Source organism: Rhincodon typus, chromosome 45, assembly GCF_021869965.1.
Source record: "Rhincodon typus isolate 14 chromosome 45, sRhiTyp1.1, whole genome shotgun sequence".
Classification (NCBI taxonomy): Eukaryota; Metazoa; Chordata; class Chondrichthyes; order Orectolobiformes; family Rhincodontidae; genus Rhincodon; species Rhincodon typus.
This window is the reverse complement of record NC_063376.1, coordinates 7,514,300-7,532,947: the sequence shown is the minus strand read 5'-3', so window position 1 is coordinate 7,532,947 and position 18,648 is coordinate 7,514,300. Positions and strand designations below refer to the sequence as shown.

Genomic DNA, 18,648 nt, shown 5'->3' with positions numbered 1-18,648 from the left:
GCCCTTAAAAACCCTTAGCCGAGGCCTTCCGACTGCACACACCGCCAAACGCATCCTCTTTGTCCGCTGCGCGCCGCGCGCCGCTCGCCTTTCGAACCGTCTTCGGTGACTGCACGACCCTTTTCGAAGTGACACTGCGCATGCTCCGGATTGCCAGCACTGCGCCTGCGTCCCTCTGCTCCCACATTCCGAATAGGGCACTGTCATTGCCGCGCGGCATGCTGGGTAACCGCGCCACCTTTAAAGGCAAATTCGATATTCTGTTATCCGATTGATATAAAATCAATTTCTCATCAAAAAGAAGAACACAAGGAATGTCAGGAGCCTTTCTTCGACAGGATTAGGGTATGCACGAGTTTCCTTGAGGAAAAGTGGCAAGCTAAAAATCGTTGGACGTTTCACTCCTGTGAATTTCCATCTCTGCCTCCCCTGGCAAAACTCAGATACCTGGTCACCCAAATATAGCAGGTGATTCTCCTGACTGGATCCCATGAAAATCTATGTGGCAATGACCAGGGTTGGAGGAATCAAAGAGCGGAGGATCACTAACCAGATTTATGGTAAGGGATAGAAGATTTAACCAAGATGTGAGGAAATATTTTCACCCTGAGTCTGGTGTGAATCTGGAACTCACTGGCTGTATGAGTTGTAGAGGCAAAAGCTTTCACAACTTTTTAGTAGTATTTAGATGTGCACTTGTGTTGCCAAATCATACAAGACTATGGGCAGTGCTGGAAAATAAAGTTAGAATAATTAGGTGGTTGTTTTTGACCAACATGATGCAATGGGTTGAAGGTCGCTTTTCTGTGCTGTAGGTCTCTTTGGCCGGATAATCTGTTCCTTTCATATTGATTGAAGGGTTTATGAATCCTGGGGACATGACACGTGGAGAGAGGTGCTTGCATTGTCTCAATAGTCACCAGACACTTTCTCTGATTAGGCCAGAAATTCTACCAGTGTCTGAATCTATTGCATTGGTTGATAAAAGGAAACCAACAGCTTTTGTAAAAACCCAAAAACGGATTTCTCAGAATTCAGTTAAATTCCTGGTTATTCTATTCATTCCGTCCATTCACTAAAAACTGAAATAACTGTCGATGTTGGATATCCTAAACAAAATCAGAAATTTCTGTTGAGCTTTTCCAGCACTTGTTTTCTGAGGAAGGGTCACTGGGCCCGGAATGTTAACTCTGATTTATCTTCGCAGATGCTGCTAGACCTACTGAGTGTTTCCCCAGCAATTTCTGTTCTTGTTACATCAAGTCTTTTGCTGTTATTCAATCTGTGCTGTTAATGTTGAATCACTGCAAATATGGTATATTACTTGGAACTCTATAAACTTCATAAGCAATTTAAACAGCAACATTTGATGAATTTAAATAATCTGTTGCCCTGGTAGGTGGTGCAGACATTATGGATTACATTGTCCACATCCTCCAATCATTCACATTTTACCAAATTACTTACTTGTGACAGAGAATGATGGGAACACTCAGCAATGTTCTTTCATAAGAATTGTGAAAAGTTAGAAAAATAATAGAGTTTGAGGAAGGGATGTGTGGGATCAGGACAAAAGGAAGGCCTATGATAGGGTGGAAGACAGGAGAGACCAATGGACAGAAGAGTTAGTCCTATAGGACCAAAGGGAATGCAGATGAGGCAACAGGAGAACCAAAGAAAATAACGGATGTGTCTAGAGCAGGTGTGCTGATACCAGAACACAAAAATACATGAAAAAACAAAACATTTCGAGAAGAGGAAATAAAACAGGGGAACAGATGTCTGAAATTGTTGAGATCATTGTTGCTTCTAGAAGACTGCAAAGTGCCTTATCGAAACATACTGAAGAGCACAACTTTTCCTGCCTTTAATGAAAAGTTTTTAACTTGAAATGTTATTTCTGTCATCGTACATATGGCCTTCACATGCTAAGTATTTCCAGCATCTAATGTTCTCTTTTAATTTCGGATTTCTAGCATTCACAATAGTTTACTTGTTGACTAATCATTTTTCAAAGTTGATTACGTAAATTATCTGTTTAAATAGGAAGTTGTACCATTCCTTTGGTTAGCTGATAATAGAGTATGCTTGGTCAACAAAGGCACCACAGCCCCCCGTTCAGTACAAGACCATTATTGGAATGGTACTCAAGGAGATTAGTGTCCCGGTACCGTAGTGTCTCATGCCACATAATGATAAATTCACAATAGATTCATAGAGTCATTCAGCACAGAAACGGACCCTTCAGTGCAGGTTGTTCATGCTGACCAGGTATCCTAAACTGAGCTAGTCCCATTTGCCTGTGTTTGGCCCATATCCCTCTAAAACTTTCCCATTCATGTACCTGTCCAAACGCCTTTTAAATGTTGTAATTGTACCTGCCTCTACCATTTCCTCTGACAGCTCATTCCATACATACACCATTCTCTGTGCAGGTTAGGTAGATTGGCCATAGGTTGTGCAAGGTTACAGGAATAGGGTGGAGGGTGGGTCTGCATGGGATGCTGTACGGAGGGTTGGTGTGGACTCCATGGACCGCGTGGCCTGCTCCCACACTGTGGAATTCTATGTTTTTAAAAATGGAATAATAATCAAATACTAAATGACATTTTTCCTTTAATAATTGAAAGGATACCAATGGAAGATGACTTTGATATCCTCTTCAGGAGCAAACAAGGACAAAAGTCGACAGATCTGAAACAGTAATAACTTCCACTGCTAACAAGAATAACAGTGAACTTTATGAGGTAAATACTTCTAAAATAACAATGCCATGATGGGCTGTTAGTATTCTCTGCACGTTTACAATGTTTTCTCAATATTTTGTTTCACACAAAATAGAGCACAATGACATCAATTTCCTCATTTTGGCATAAACTAATAGAATTGTAATACACATTTGTCAAATTCAATATCTATAATGAGCAGGATGTTTTTTAAAAAACGGAAATTATTTCAAAAGTGCTTTTGTGTTCTTTCCCTTCCTTTTTCTGAAGCAATCCACAAATGCAACAAAAATAGTTTGCATTTATAGTTTCTATCTCTTGGAACTGCGTTTTTTTATTTCCAGTGTTTCTTCCCTGCCTTTTCCTGAATCCTCCTGGGTCCAGACCTTGTGTAAACATTGTGGCTCATGAAATAGGAGAGAATTGATTACAATAAATGGCTGAAGGACAGAGAATAGCGAGTTTGACAGTTTTTTTTCCAGACTGGAAGATGGTATTCAGGAGTGTTCTACAATAGTCCATGTTAGATCCACTGCTTTTTTGAGATATTTAAATAGCTTAAATATTGGAGTGCAGCATAACATTTTAATATTTGCCAACGATGCCAAACATGGAGCGATGGTATGCAACGAGGATGATAATAATTTGCTGCATCAGGACACAGATAAGCAAGTATAATGGGCAAGCAAGTGGCAGATGGAATTTAATACTGAGAAGTGTGAGGTGATGCATTTTGGCAGAAGGGATTGGGAGAGGCAATGTGGAATTAGAGGCACAATTCTAAAGAGTGCTCAGCTTCATGTGTATAGAAAGTTGAAGAAGGCAGGACAGAGTGAGAGAGTGGTTAGCAAAGCATGTGGAATCATAGACTTCCTAAAAAGAGGCATGGACTACAAAACATGGAATTTATGTTGCACATTTATAAAGCACTGGTATGACTTCAACTTGAGTCTTGTATCCAGTCGTGGTCATCACAATTTAGGAGGGAATTGAGGGTCTTTAAGATGGTGCAGAGGGAGATTTACTAGAATGATTTCAGCGGTGAGGGATTTTAGCAACAAGGTTGGAGAAGCTGAGCTTGTTCTGTTTGGAGTAAAGGAAGCTGAGGGCAGGTTTGAAAGAGGTGTACAAGATTGTGACCAGTTTAGATCAGATAGATAAAAGAAAAGATGTTCCCATTAACAGATATGAAAGGATTAATAAGCACAGATTTAAGGTATGAGAAGGGGATTTTTAAAGCTTATTACTTAATCGGAAATTATCATTGTGAGTTGGGCCAGTGTTCTTGCTCATCTCTAACTGGTTTTGAAAAGGTGTTGGTGAGCTGCCTTCTTGAACCACTGCAATCCACAGTGTAGGAACATCCATAGCGCTGTTAGGAAGGGATTTCCAGGATTTTGACTCTGTGATAATGAAGACACAGTGAGATAGCTCTAAGTCAGGATGGGATGTGGCTTGGAGGGGAGCTTGCAAGCAGTGGTATTCCCATACATCAGGTGTCCTTATCCTATGATCCCATCTGGTAATACTGTACATGTCAGATTCTGGAATGGAAACTGGCTTGATGTATTATGTGTTTAATTTTTGCAGTTGGTTAACATGGTGGCTAGTCACTGAAACTTCATGTGAGGCTGCAGATTCTCTTTGACCAAGAGAACAAAGTTTATTTAAAAAAAAAATTAAACAAAGCTGCATGTATATTGAAAACAGAAAGCTCTGAACACAGGTATTAAAACAAAGTATTGAGTTGTTTATCAGCAGTGTCTGTTACAAGGACTCCATTCCAGTGAAAGATCACTCTTAGTTTAACTCTGTAAATGAGAGTTCTTCTTAAAAAGAAGGCACTTATGACACTTCATTCCCAATGACATCTTTCTGCTGTATCCTTCTGTTTGTTTTGATAAATTTTATAAGAAATTTTTCCTGCTGTGACAGCTCAGATGAAATATTGACCACCACAAGCACCACCACCACCCCCCCAAACCTTTCTCTTCTCTCTGCGTGTACTGGTAATGTGACAGCTTCACCAATGAGGAAGTGTTGCAGGGATTCAGTGGCATGGATGTCATGTTAGGGCACATCTAACATCTCCCAGACATGGGCTAATGGCAATACAGTGGGCACCATTGTATGGCCAACGAAGAAGACTGGGCCAGCTAAAGAAGATCCAGACGAATACTTTTAATGAGGACTGTCAGGAGTCATACACCATCTGAGCTGGAGAGAGAGCTTGGACATGAGCTAGCCACAGAGACTTGCTGCCTGTTATGAGCAGGAACGAGAGAACCTAAATCGAGTTTCTCCGTGTTTCATTGACTGATCTACCCAGGTGTGTCTGTTATGTTATGTCTTTATTTCAAATCCCTGACATTTGTGCACTTTCCTTTGATCGGTAATAGATAAAATCTCTAAACACATTACAGAGTTAAACACCAAGTGTAGATTTCCAGGTGAAGTAGCTTTAGAGGTCCAAAGACAATTGTAGGTGTAAGTCAGTCCCCATTTTGAATATATCCATATATTCTTTACAGTCAGACAGGGCCTCCGCAGAACTGAGGGTGTGTGGAGTTACAAATACCATTGTCATTCATTATGAAGATAAGTGGGAACATTGAAAAAAGATTGACAGGCATTGTGTGTGACAATTGGATTTTTGAATACCATTTACCTAATAACATAGTTAAAAATAACAACCAATGTCTTGTTGATGTACTAGACATTTGACAGTCATTGCCATGTATTTGAATCTTACACTCTTTGTAATGTTACTTTGACATTGGCAGCCCTGCAGATAAACTCATTCCTAGTACTCTGCTTCCTGTTAGCTGCTGCGTTGCATCATTAGGCATGGCATGCATAATGGCGTCATTGCCATCAATGGCATAAAAGTCCTAAAATTTCAGATATGGAACTTTGAAATCTTGGAACTATTGATGTAACCTTGGAGATTTACAGCCTCACTGCAGGGTCTTCATCTAATGTATCCCTACACTAGTCTTATTACTGACCTGTTCCTGTATGGATGCTCCTGTTCCACGTAGGGTAGGAGAGTGTAGGAAATCCAGGTCGACCGCAAAGGGATGTAACCTTAGAATTAAAGCTGGGCCAACCAGAAAAGAAATATGAAAATACTTCTTAACAGGAAGGGTGTTTGAGATTTGGAACATGCTCCGACAAATAAAATAGTGATTACATCTTCAATGATTGAATGATGTGAAATTTGAGACTGATGGATTTTTGTTAGACCAGGATATTTAAGGACCGAGAATCAAGGCAGCTGAACACAACAGAGGAACAGATTGGCCAAGATCTGATCGGCCAAGATCTCATTGAATACTGGAATAGGCTGAAGTTACTGAATAATCTACTTGTAATGCCATATTGCTGGTTTTCTGTTTCTTCCTCATGTTGCTATTGACTTCTAAAATTTTGAAACATTGGCATACAGTCCTCATGCCATGTGCTCATGGAGACTATTAAGTAACAGCAGATCCTTAGTGACGTAGCTTTTTTTTGATATTTCTGCAAGCCAAAAATCATTAAACTGAGTTGATTTTAAGTGCAGTTCAACATAGTGAATAGTGTTGCCAATGACAGTGGTGAGAAATGTCTATGGTGTCTGCCAGACAGGGTGCAACACATGAACTGTACCGTTGGAGTAGCATGAACTACAAAACATCAGATATAGATCAGAAGGGGTCACAATTAAACCAGAACTAAGGCTTATATCCGGTTCTGGTAGCTGTGGCATGAGGGGATGAAGAAAATGAGAGCTGGAGATGGAAACACAAAGTATCGAGAAGCTGAGTACTTGGAGCTGCATGCCATGGCTAACCCAGATAGATACGCCCAGATGGCAGCCTCCAAAGATCAGTGGGAGAGAGATGAAGGGTGAGCTGAAAAGACAAAGATTGGATATTCAAGAGAAGGTGGACTGTCAACATTTCTGAGGCCGAGACCAATTGTTAGACAGGCTTTTTCATGATTAACTCAATTGACAGTCCTTTCACATTCATAACCCTTCATTTTATGAGTCATGCTTCATTTGATACATCCCTCCAATGAAAGTGTTTCATTTCCATGAACTGAAATTTCCCAAGAAAAGAACAAGATGATATGGAAATCTTGGTAGTGGAGGAGAATCAGGTTTAATTTATATTTTATAGGACAAAGATGATGCTGAATTGGCCATCATTTATTGCTCATCCTTAATTATCCCTGAGAAGATGGTGGTGAACTGCCTTCGTGAACTGCTGCAGTCTGTGTGGTACAGGGACCCCCAAATTGCCCTTTGGGAGCGAGTTCCAGGATTTTGGTCCAGTGATGTTGATGCAATTGTGAAATAGTTTCACATCAGGATGGGAAGTGAATTGAAAGAAAATTTGCAGGTGGAGGTGATCCAAGTCGATGAGGACTTAAGAGCTCAGAATCATATCAAAAGGTTCCATTCATGGGTTGTAGCATTTTAACAGAAGTAATTTTTCTCGCTTTTCTGCATTGCCCTCATTTTGATGGCTGTGTAAAATAAGTGTTGAAGTATTTTTCAACAATTTTCTTTAAAAATTAAAATAATCTATTTTCTGCTCTAGTTTAATTCTCAATTGCTTATACCTTGTGCAAGCTGACCAACAAAGAATAAGAGATGGCAACTGATTACCTTGATTTTCCATCATGATTTATAGAACCACATTGTGCATCCTCTATAATCCAAAGAGAAACTAGTTCCTTGGCTAAATCAGTCTATCTCAATGTTCGTGCTCCAGCCAATGTCCTCCCATCTGTTATCTAAATGTACGATGTGGTCCTCTGCTTGCTTCCTTCTCAAATGCTTTCCTGCTTTCCTCTTAAATTTCCTTTATACTATTTACTTCAACCACTCCCTGTGGTGGTGTGTTCTAGATTCTCACGACTCTCTGGCTGAAGAAGTTTCTTTTGAATTCCCAAATTAGGTTTCTTCCTGACTATCTTGTGCTGGTGATCTCTGGACAATTTTTTTTTAACGTGAGAAGCTTGTCAGTCCCTCTTCTGATATTGTAAAACCATACACTTTTGTAATCATCCTGCTAAGTCATTTCTGAATGCCTCACAGTGTCTTGGTATCGATTTTGACAGCTGAAGAGAACCTCTGACTTTGATTGTTGTGGTTATAAGTTATTTTTCCTGTGATCCCTTCCTTGTCACCCCACCCAATGATGTTGTGTTTACTTCCAAAAGGTTAAGAGGTGTGAAATATTTGAAGTCTGTGTAATTGATACCTTAACGGTTTGTTTGAATATCCTGTTATAGGATTGTAGGAATGGATGTTTCTTTTCCAGAAGGAAATTGTAATTATTTTTTCATTCATTTGTGGGACATTTTGGCATCTGTGACTGGCCACTATTGATTGTCTGCCACCATTTCATCTTGAGAAGGTGGTGGTGGTGAGCTACTTTCTTGAACCACAGCAGCCCGCCTATTGTGGGTTGACCCACAATGCCATTAAAGAGGGAATTCCATGAGTGTGACCCTGTTCTCACGTACTGAGAACACCACAACCTTCAAGTCCCCTCCAAGCTACTCTCAATCCTGTCTTGGAAATATATCATCCTTGTCCTTCTGGATAGAGGTCGCCATAGGTTTGGAAAATACTTTCTGAGGATCTTTGGTGAATTCCTGCAGTGCATCTTGTAGAAAGTACACACTGCTGTTTTCTGAGCATCAGTGGTGGAGGGAGTGATTTCTGCCTTGTAGATGATGAGCAGGTTTTGGGGAGTAAGGAGGTGAGTTACTTACTCCAATGTTTCTAGCCTCTGACCTGCACTTGTAGCCACTGTGTTTGTCATGAGTCCAGTTGAGTTTCCGGCCAATGGTAACCCCAAGGATGTCGATAGTCTGGGATTCAGTGATGGTAACACTATTGAATGTCAAGGGATGGTGGTTAGATTTGCCATCACCAATGAGACATAATCTGGCATTTGTATGGCGCAGATGTTACTTGCCAGTTGTCAGCTCAAGCCTGGATATTGTCCAGATCTTGTTGCATTTGAACACAGACTGTTTCAGCATCTGAGAAGTCGCAAATGGAGCTGAACATTGTGCAGTCATTGGCGAACATTCCCAACCTCTGACCCTCTGAAGCAGACCCTGCTTCATCCATTGATGAAGCAGCTGAAGATGGTTGGGCCTAGAACACTGCTGTGAGGAGCTCCTGCAGAGATGTGCTAGAGCTGAGATGACTGACCTCCAACAACCACAACCATCTTTCTACTGCCAGGTATGACTAACAACCAGAAAGTTTGCCTTCTGATACTGATTGATTACAGTTTTGCTCAGACTCCTTGATGCCACATTCGGTCAAATGCAGTGTTGATGTCAAGGGCTGTCACTGTCACCTCACCTCCTGGAATTCAGCTTTTTTGTCTTATGTTTGAACCAAGGCTGTAATGAGGTCAGGAGCTGAGTAGCCCTGGGGGAACCCAAACTAGGCGTCACTAAGCAGGTTATTGCCGAGCAGGTGCTGCTTGGAAGGTATCTTCAATAGTGCTGTCATCACTTTACTGATGATTGAGAGTAGACTGTTGGGGCGGTAATTGACTGGGTTGGATTTGTCCTGCTTTTTGTGGGCAGGACATACTTGGGCAATTTTCCACATTCAGCTGCACTAATCCAGGGAATTGGGGACACATGCCTAACTTGCGCCTTTTAGATGATGGGCAGGCTTTGAGGCTTCAGGAGGGTAGTTACTCACTGCAGAATTCCTCCGTTTCTGTATCTGTTGAGTATGTTCTCTCTTTGATTATTATTAGTCTGTTGACTCTCAAAGCCTTCACATTCTTGATGTCAGTGTGCATATTTTACAGTTGCCAGTTTGCACTCATTAGTAGATGATGACACACTAATGTACATCAGTTAGTGTGATATCATTAGTTCATATCACAGACCGGTGACCCTAAACGTTAACTCTGATTTTTTTTCTTCACAGATGCTGACAGACCAGCTGAGCTTTTCCAGCAACTTCTGTTTTTCCTCTTGAATAAGATGATGGATTTCCTTCGACTCTCCATCTCAGCATCTCGACGAGTCTTCCCTTTGCTGTGACTTTGGAGTCTCTTTTGGGCTCTGCTGCTCACCAAAATGTGTCTAACAGTTAAAGTATTGAGCAGCATAATCAGAACAAATGAAATGCCTGGTGTTATAATATGATGAAAGAAGTGGATTATTGTCCAAATGGTTGATTCCATAACATTGGATGCTATATAACAAAACCAGGGAAAAATCTGAAGTCAATGATTTTTTTTTAGCATAAAATACCAAAAATGTTTTTTAAACAGCTTAGAGCTGTTACTGTTCCCAGAACCACAGCCACCATTTTCTCAATGCAGTATTTACTTTTCAACTTATGGCAACAAATGGATCAAAGGTGAAAGTGATGGTCAGCCAAACAGAGCAGTCTGTGACTGTATGAAGTAAGATGGCATGGATGTTGCACACATTAATGGAAAATTGTAAAAAGAACAGTTCCCGATAAGCAGTTGGACTCTACCTCAGTATCAGATCGAAGATAATGACCAGCAGCTCTTCTGCTGCCATGGCCACAAGATAGTAGGTGATACATTTGGAGAGACCACACTTACTGTGCACAAGAATCACAATTGTCACTAAATTAACTGTTAGGAAGGGGAATAAAGGTGGACATTCTACCTCAGACGTTTTGAAATTTTGCAGGCTCTATTGAAATTTGAACATATAATTGTAATATTTGGAATGAAATGATAGCTGAGGAATAACAGCTTATAAGAGATCAAATGAAGTTCACTGCTGAACTAACAATTACACGTGACTATGAAAATTGTTTGAGTGTTGAAACCCGAGAACTAATCCACTATTAGATCGAATAATGACCTCAGTATATCTTGGATAAAGAAATAAAATATTTTAGAATCCTCTTGCTTGTTATCTTTCATTTGTGTGAGTATTGGAAAATCAACCTTGGTGGTGAATTAACTTGTGTGAATTAACCAATGATCCATTTCCCCCAGGCGTAACTCAACCCCACTCCTGAGATGGGTCTGTAAGTGGTGACCTATGTGCTGCTGAACATTTGTTACCAGTGGCAAATACGATATATTTTTCCCAGACCCCAGGAGCTCAGCTGGGGAATGAAGCAGTGAGCAGGAAATATGGGTGAGATCAAACTTTAGTGCAATGCTTCACATGAGCAGAGGAGTGCCCTCACGGAAATAGGATTCAGCAAGAAGAGCTGCAAACCCAGGAAAGGAGACTAGTTAAATGCATTTCAGCATTCAAAATCTTTGCTAAAGCCTTCCCTCTTGATCAATTATTAATTTGATTGTTTGCCAATAAAGGAACTCAAAAATAGTATTTCTTCTATTTTATACCATCTATATGAGTTATTGTGGCCTGTGTAAGTATTGATCATCCAATGTATTTATCAATAATTTCCAAAGTGATGTCTTATCATTTTATCTGAACTATTCACCTTGCCAGTTGTGTACTGATACTTGAAAAACATTTGAACTATATGAATGAGATCAATGTAATGTTGCTGCTAACGGGTTAATTTTACAGAGTGCAAGCTTTAAGATGGCAATTTCATATATTATTTACCATATTGACCCTACATTTAGGTAGCTGAGCGGGGCACTGACAGCTGCTTGATTGGCGCTTCATCCACAAGCATCCACTCCCTCCACCACCGGCGTTCAGTAGCAGCAGTATGTACCATCTACAAAATGCACTGGCAGAAATTCACCAAAGATCCTCACATAGCACCTTCCAAATCCATGACCACTTCCATGTAGAATAACAAGAGTAGCAGATATATTGGAATACCACCACTGTCAAGTTGATCCTCAAACCACTCACCATCCTGACTTGAAAATATATTGCCGTTCCTTCACTGTTGCTGGATCAAAAGTTGAAAATTCCCTCCCTAATGGCATTGTGGGTCAACCCACAGCAGATGGATTGCAACAGTTCAGGAAGGCAGCTCACCACCACCTTCTCATGGGCAACTAGGGATGGGCAATAAATGCTATCTAGCCAGCGCTGCCCACATTCCACAAAATGAATACGTTAAAAAAGTACCTGGGTACATTGAAAAGTTTTGTTTTGCATGCAGTACAGGCAGATCATACCTACAAAGTGCCTTATGGTAATAGAACCAAACGAAGAATTCAATGTTACAGCTGCAGAGCAGGTGCGCAAAGAGCGAGATCAACATTTGTATTTAAAATTTGAGAGTTCCATTCAGAAGTTTGATAGTAGCAGGGAGACAGCTGTTTTTTGAATCTGTTGGTACGTGTGTTTAAGCTTTAGTATCTTCTGCCCGATGGAAGAGGTTATGTTGGATGCCTTCCCAAGGCAGCAATAATTATGCATGGAATCAATAGGTGGCAGCTTGGCTTACATGATAGACTGTGTTGTGCGCACAACTCTCTGTTGATTCTTTTGAATCTAGGCAGAACAGTTGCCACACTAAACTGTGATGTATCCAGATAGAATACTTCCAAATGATGCATCAATAAAAAAATGGTAAGAATCTTTATGGACATGCCAAATTTCCTTAGCCTCCTGAGGAAGAAGAAGCATTGTTGTACTTTCTTGACCATAACATCAACCATGGGTGGACCAGGACAGATTGTTGTTGATCATTACTCCTAGTAACTTGATGCTTTCAACCATCTCCACCTCAGCACCATTGTTGTGGACAGAGGCATGCCCTCACCTTGCTTCCTGAAGTCAATGACCAGCTCATTCATTTTGCAGATGTTGCGGGAGAGATTGTTATCTTTACACCATGTCATCAAGCACTCCAGTTTTTCCTGTATTCTGTATCAACATTGTTTGAGATCCCACCTACAATGGTGGTGTAAATGGAGTTAGAGTGAAATTTGGGCGCGCAGTCATGAGCGTATAGGGAGTACAGTAAGGGCCTGACTATGCAGCTTTGAGGAGTGTGGTGTTGAGGATTATTATGGAGGAGGTGTTGTTACCTATTCTCACTGATTGTGGTCTGTGGGTCAGGAAGTCAAGGATCCAGTTGCAGAGGGTGGAACAGAGAACTAGGTGTCAGAGTTTGGGGATTAGTTTCATTGGAATAATGATGTTGAAGGTGGAGCTGTAGTTAGTAATTAGAAGCTTGATGTAGGTATCCTTGTGATCCAAATGTTCCGGGGATAAGTATAACGCCATGGAGATGACACCAGCCATCGTCCTGTTGTGACAGTAGTCAAATTGCAAGGGATCAAGGCGGACTTGGAGGCTAGAGTTGATATGAGCCATGGCTAACCTCTCGAAGCACTTCATAATTATAGATGTCATAGCCACCAGGTGGTAGTCATTGAGTAATGCTGCATGAGTTTTCTTTGGCACAAGGATGATTGTGGTCTTCTTGGAGCAGAGTTCAGGTTAATATCAGCCATGATCTCATTGAATGGCAGATCAAACTGGAAGTGCCAAGTGGCCTACTCTGTTCCTTGTTCATATGTTCATTTCAGGAGAATGGAGAGCTGTTGGACCATTCAAAGGATACCCAGATCAGAGATGACAGATGTTTAATTGAGGGTTTCCATGCCTGAGGACCTGAGTCAGGGCGGAGGTGAGAAATGTTTTGGATGCTCAAGTGTCATGTGTTTGGGACAGGTAATGTGGACCTGTGCTTTTGTCAGCATTGAGCAATGTCATGGTGATGGATCACTAGCACAAAGTACCACGGACATTGTTAACTTTTACACGTATTTTAACTTCTGAAAAGAAGTCTACTGAACCGCAAAAGGTGACTGCCGATGTAAATTCAGTCTCTGTCCGACAAAGTCTTTTTTTTGCAACAGCGGAGCATCAGGGAAACCTGAAGCAGAGGCAGAATTGTAACAGGAAGAGATAGCTTTCGGTGAGAGAGCTATCTCTTGCAGAACTTTTGTGCTTTAGTCTTCCAGAAGTATAAGAAAAATGCAGCTAAAGACTGGCTGCAACACTACTCTGTGCGCATTCCTGGCCTTAGATCCTTGTGTGTGGACTTGTGTGTACTGCAAGGGTCACAGTTCTGAAAACAGTGATTTAAACACCCCTATGCTGCAGGTTAGAAAACAAGAAAGGCCTTTGCTCACTATGAGTGCTGCCTGTCAGTCACTGTTGAAAGCAAACAGGAGAAAAGAATTGGAATTAACTTACAAAACCAAGAATCTCAAAATTGACAGTGCACCTACCAGTGTCATTTCTACTGATAATCTCCACTGCAAGAGTCATGAGATTTAACTACCTGTCCTTCATGAGCATTCAGACCCAATCCATATTACCGTTAGTTATAAATTTTGTTTTGCGTTCACTTACGTCTTATTTCTAATCTGTGCTTGTTCGCAATGCCATGTTACACATTCTTCTGTTTAGTAATGAATAAACTCATTCTTTTTGTAGATTCAAGAAATCCTGCTAAGATTAGCGCCTTTTAAATCCTAAGGTCATTTTGGGTTTGGGAGAAAGGGATCCTTCTAAATTAAACGTTTTGCAACCATTCAAGCAGGCAGGCTTATAACCGAAAGGAACCAGTTCACTCCATCTCACCCAGGAGTTTAACTGGGCTTGAGCTCTGTAATCATGACAAATGGGAAATCTTTCCCAAAGACTGTTCATAACAGTTAGCAATACAGTATCAAAAGTCAGACCACATCAAAGTCAGACAACATCATTTCACCCATGACCAACCCTTACCCCTGACCCCGATTGATGATATTCTAGCATGTGGAGCACCGACCATTGTAGTGTGATCAAACAGAGCCAGTGATGGGTTAGGAAGAGCACAGGGGGAGAGCTGGAACTTCACCATGTAGTGTTGGGAGTATGGGTGAGCTGACACCTAACCTGTAGATAGGGCAGAAAAGGAGACAGGAATTAAAGTGTTTATTTATAGAACCAACGTAGGGCTGGGGGCTCTGGGGAGGTTGGGAGTGAAGGCTCTGAGGAGGCTGGGAGTGAGGGTCTGGGGAGGCCAGGAGTGAAGGCTATCAGGAGGCTGGGATTAAGGATTCTGTGTTGAGAATGAGTGAGGCATCTGGGGTGAAGGAGCTTTATAAAAACACAACGTATAAACAACAGAAAGTATTTGGGTTTATTCATTAAGATTTGTGAATGTGAGGTGCCTCAGTGTGGTTCTCTCTCTCTCTCTCTCTTAATGTCAGTGTGAATTTCTGTGCTTATAGGTAGTACTAAGTGTATTCATATGTGTATTCATTTGTACGTGTCTATCCAGATGCAATTATCTAACTGTGTCTGTTTGTGTTTGCAACTCCAATAGTGTTGTGAGCGAGATAGAGGACCTAAAAGGGGAATCTCCATTCACCTATTAAAGAACTTTGAACTTAAAACAGCAGAAGCCCCAGAGAAATATAAAATGTGCAAGAGGGAACTTATATGGAAATTAGAAGAGCTGAAGAAATCATACTGTCAGGTAAAAATAAAGGAACATCCTAAGTTGTTTTACAGGTGTATTAAGGATAAGAGGCTAACAAGAGAAAGACCAGAGATCATTACTGACCACAGTAGTAATTTGTGCCTCAGCCAGAGGATCTATGTAGGGTTCAAATGTTCACTAGTGAGAGGGATGATATGGGCATAGATATCAGGGAGAAGGTCCGTGATACAATTAAAGAAATTAGCATAGTCAGAGAGGAGGTTGTGAGTGGTCTGGCAGGATTAAAAGTAGATAAATTTCAAGATAAAATTTATCCCACACTGTCAAATGATGTCAATGAGGTAAGGGAGGAAATAACATGGGCACTTGTAAATATTTTGAATTCTTCTCTGGTCACAGAAAAGGTGCCGAAGGACTGGAAGACAGCCAATATGTTACTGCTATTCAAGAAGGGAGCAAGGGATAAACCAAGACATTACAGGCCAGTCTGTCTAACTTTGGTGTTGGGGAAACTATTGGAAGCAATTCTGAGGGACGGAATTAATCTACATTTGGAGAGGCAGGGATAAATCAAGAACATTCAGAATGGTTTTGTTAAGCGAAGTCATGCCTGACCAACTTGATTGAATTTTTCAAAGAGATGAGCAGATGTGTAGATGAGGGCAGTGCTTTTGATGTAGCCTACTTGGAATCAGCAATAAGATCCCGCATGGGAGACTGATAGGAAATGTAAGAGCTCATGGGATCCAAGGAAATTTGGCAAATTGGACTCAGAATTGGCAGGACACAGAGTGATGGTGTTGGGGTATTTTTCCAACTGGAGGTCTGTGTCCAGTAGGATCAGTATTTGGGCCCTTTCTGTTTCTGGTTTGTATAAACAATTCGGACTTGAATGTCGAAAGGTTGTTCCGTAAGTTTGCAGATGATACAGAACTTGGTGAGGTGGTAAAAAGTGAAGAGGATAACCTAAGATGACTAGAGCACATAGACAGGCTGGTCAGATGATCTGATCAACGGTAAATGGAATTCTGTTGAGATAAACGTGAGGTGATGCCTTGGACAGGACAAACAAGGCAAGGGAATACATGATGAATGGTAAGGCCCTGGGAAGCAATGAGGATGAAAGGGACCTTGATGTATAAGTCCACCGGTTGCTTAAGGCATCATATTAGGGTTGTTTTCCTTGGAGCAGAAGAGATTGAGAGGTAACTGGATTGAGATCTGTAGAAGTATAAGGGACTTAGACAGGGAAGACAGAAAGAAATGTTTCCACTTGATGGAGGGATCAATGACTGGGGGCATTGATTAAGGTAAGGGGCAGTTGGTTTAGAGGAGATGTGTGAAAAAACATTTTCACCCAGGGGGTGATGGGAATCTGGAACTCTTTGCCTGTAAGGGTGGCAGAGGCAGAGACTATCATGTTATTAAGAAATATTTAGATATACACTTGCGAAGCCAAGGCATACAAGACTATGGGCTAAGTACTGGAAAATGGGACTAGAATACTGACATCGAGATAGTAGGAACTGCTGATGCTGGAGAATCTGAGATAACAAGGTGTAGAGCTGGATGAACACAGCAGGCCAAGCAGCGTCAGAGAAAATTCTGAAGAAGGGTCCAGACCTGAAACATCAGCTTTCCTGCTCCTCTGATGCTGCTTGGCCTGCTGTGTTCATCCAGCTCTACACCTTGTTATCTTAGAATACTGACGTGGTTGTTTCTGATGGGTGTGATGTGATACATGAAGGGCCTTTCTCTGTGCTATAGATCTCTATGACTCTGACTCTATAGCAGATGGAAAAATATAAGTCATAGAGAGACAGGGGCTGAGTGGTAGAGACAGAGCCTGAGTGAAAGACAGGAGGTAAGTGTGAGCAAGAGAGTGAGTGGGAGAGAGGGTGTGTTGAGTGGAAGAGACGAGGAGAGTAGGAGTGAGAGAGTGAATGGGAGAGATGGAGGCTGAGTGGGAGAGAGGCAGAGAATGAGTGTAAGAGACAGAAGGTGAGTGGAAAGGACAAGGGCTGAGTGGAACACATTTGGGCTGAGCAGGAGAGAGGGGGCTGAGTGGAAGTGACAGAGAGTGATTGGGATAGACATGTGCTGACTGCAAGGGCTAGTCTGGAAGAAAAGAAGATGTGAGTAATGCTGGCAAGACAGCAGTTGTCCATCCCGAATTGACCTTGAGAAGATTGTAGTGAGCTGCCTTATTTGCTTTCATCTCATTTAGCTACGAGAGGGAGTTGGGGTGGGGAGGGTGCGGTGTGGGAGTGCAGTTTTAGAATGTTGTCCCAGTGACAGTAAGGGAAAGGCAACATATTCCCAAATCAGGACAGTATGTGGTTTGGAGGGGAACTTGCAGGGGGTGGCATTCCCGTGTATCTGCTGCCCTTGTTCTTCTAAATTGCAGAAGTTGTGAGTTTTGAAGCTGCTTTGGCAAGAGCCTGGGACAGTTGCTGCAAAGCACGTTGTTGATAGCTCCTTTCTCCACCCATCCAACAAAACCCAAAATACGGGCACACAATCCTGTAATTTTGTCTCTATCAATTGTGAATTCAAATCATATTTAAAGAACCCCATTGAACCTAATACTCGTGACCCTATCAGGCAGTAATGGGACATCACTGTAACAACATAAGAGTGAGGGGTGGAACTGTTGGTGTCAGAATGAACAAGCTCGAATCATTATTTTATTAATATGATTCACAATTGTCCAGCATTTGGAGTTTTCCAATTGCAGACTCTCAGAAATGCGTCTGTTCAACAATAACATTGACTTAACCCGATGTCGTAATGTGTTTGTTCAAATAAAAAGAAAATTCAATTAGACCAATGTTTCAACCCCAACATTCGCATGATATTTCCACGGGGTGTAAACTAAATTAATGGGAGCCTATCATCTCAGAAGTAATAAGTGAGGTTACCTGCAGACACTAAACTTCACACTGAAAATACTTGGAACATTTTCCAGAGTTGTAAAAGTATATTACCTGATCCTTGCTGTCATTGAGTTCCTGGTGAGTGACTGCAACTGTGGAGGTTGTTTAAATTGATCTGTGAGCTGTGCTTTGGTATTACTCTGACTCATGTCAATGTGTACACATTTAATGCTTGCCACTCTACAGGTGCACAATGAGTCCATTAGGTTGAAAGACACTAATTTTCCCTTCCATTTTTAAACATAATTGTCTTAACTGAAAATATATCTCTATTTTGCAACTTCCAGATTCTGAGTTATCTGAATTTTATGAGGGTGAGGGAGGGTAATTATCTGATCCGTGAGTGCCTCATACCCAACATCTGTGTACTCCGTATCAGAGTGTCTGACAGTCCACAGGGATAGTTTTTTAAAAATTCATTAACAGGATGAGGGCATCACTGGCTAGGCAACATTTATTGCCCATGCTTAATTGCTCAGAGGGCAGTTCAGAGTCAACCACATTGCTGTGTCTGGAGTAATGTGTAGGCCAGACCAGGTAAGGATGGCAGTTTCCTTCCCTAAAGGACACTGGTGAA

General features: G+C 41.4%; 1 long non-coding RNA gene across 1 annotated transcript; it reads left to right on the top strand.

Moving 5' to 3' along the window:
- Nucleotides 1-75: 75 nt before the first annotated feature.
- On the top strand, nucleotides 76-10,616 carry LOC125487837. Its single transcript, XR_007266127.1, has 3 exons — nucleotides 76-560; nucleotides 2,631-2,747; nucleotides 9,688-10,616. It is a non-coding gene; the product is annotated as an uncharacterized LOC125487837 (long non-coding RNA).
- The last annotated feature ends 8,032 nt before the right edge of the window (nucleotides 10,617-18,648 follow it).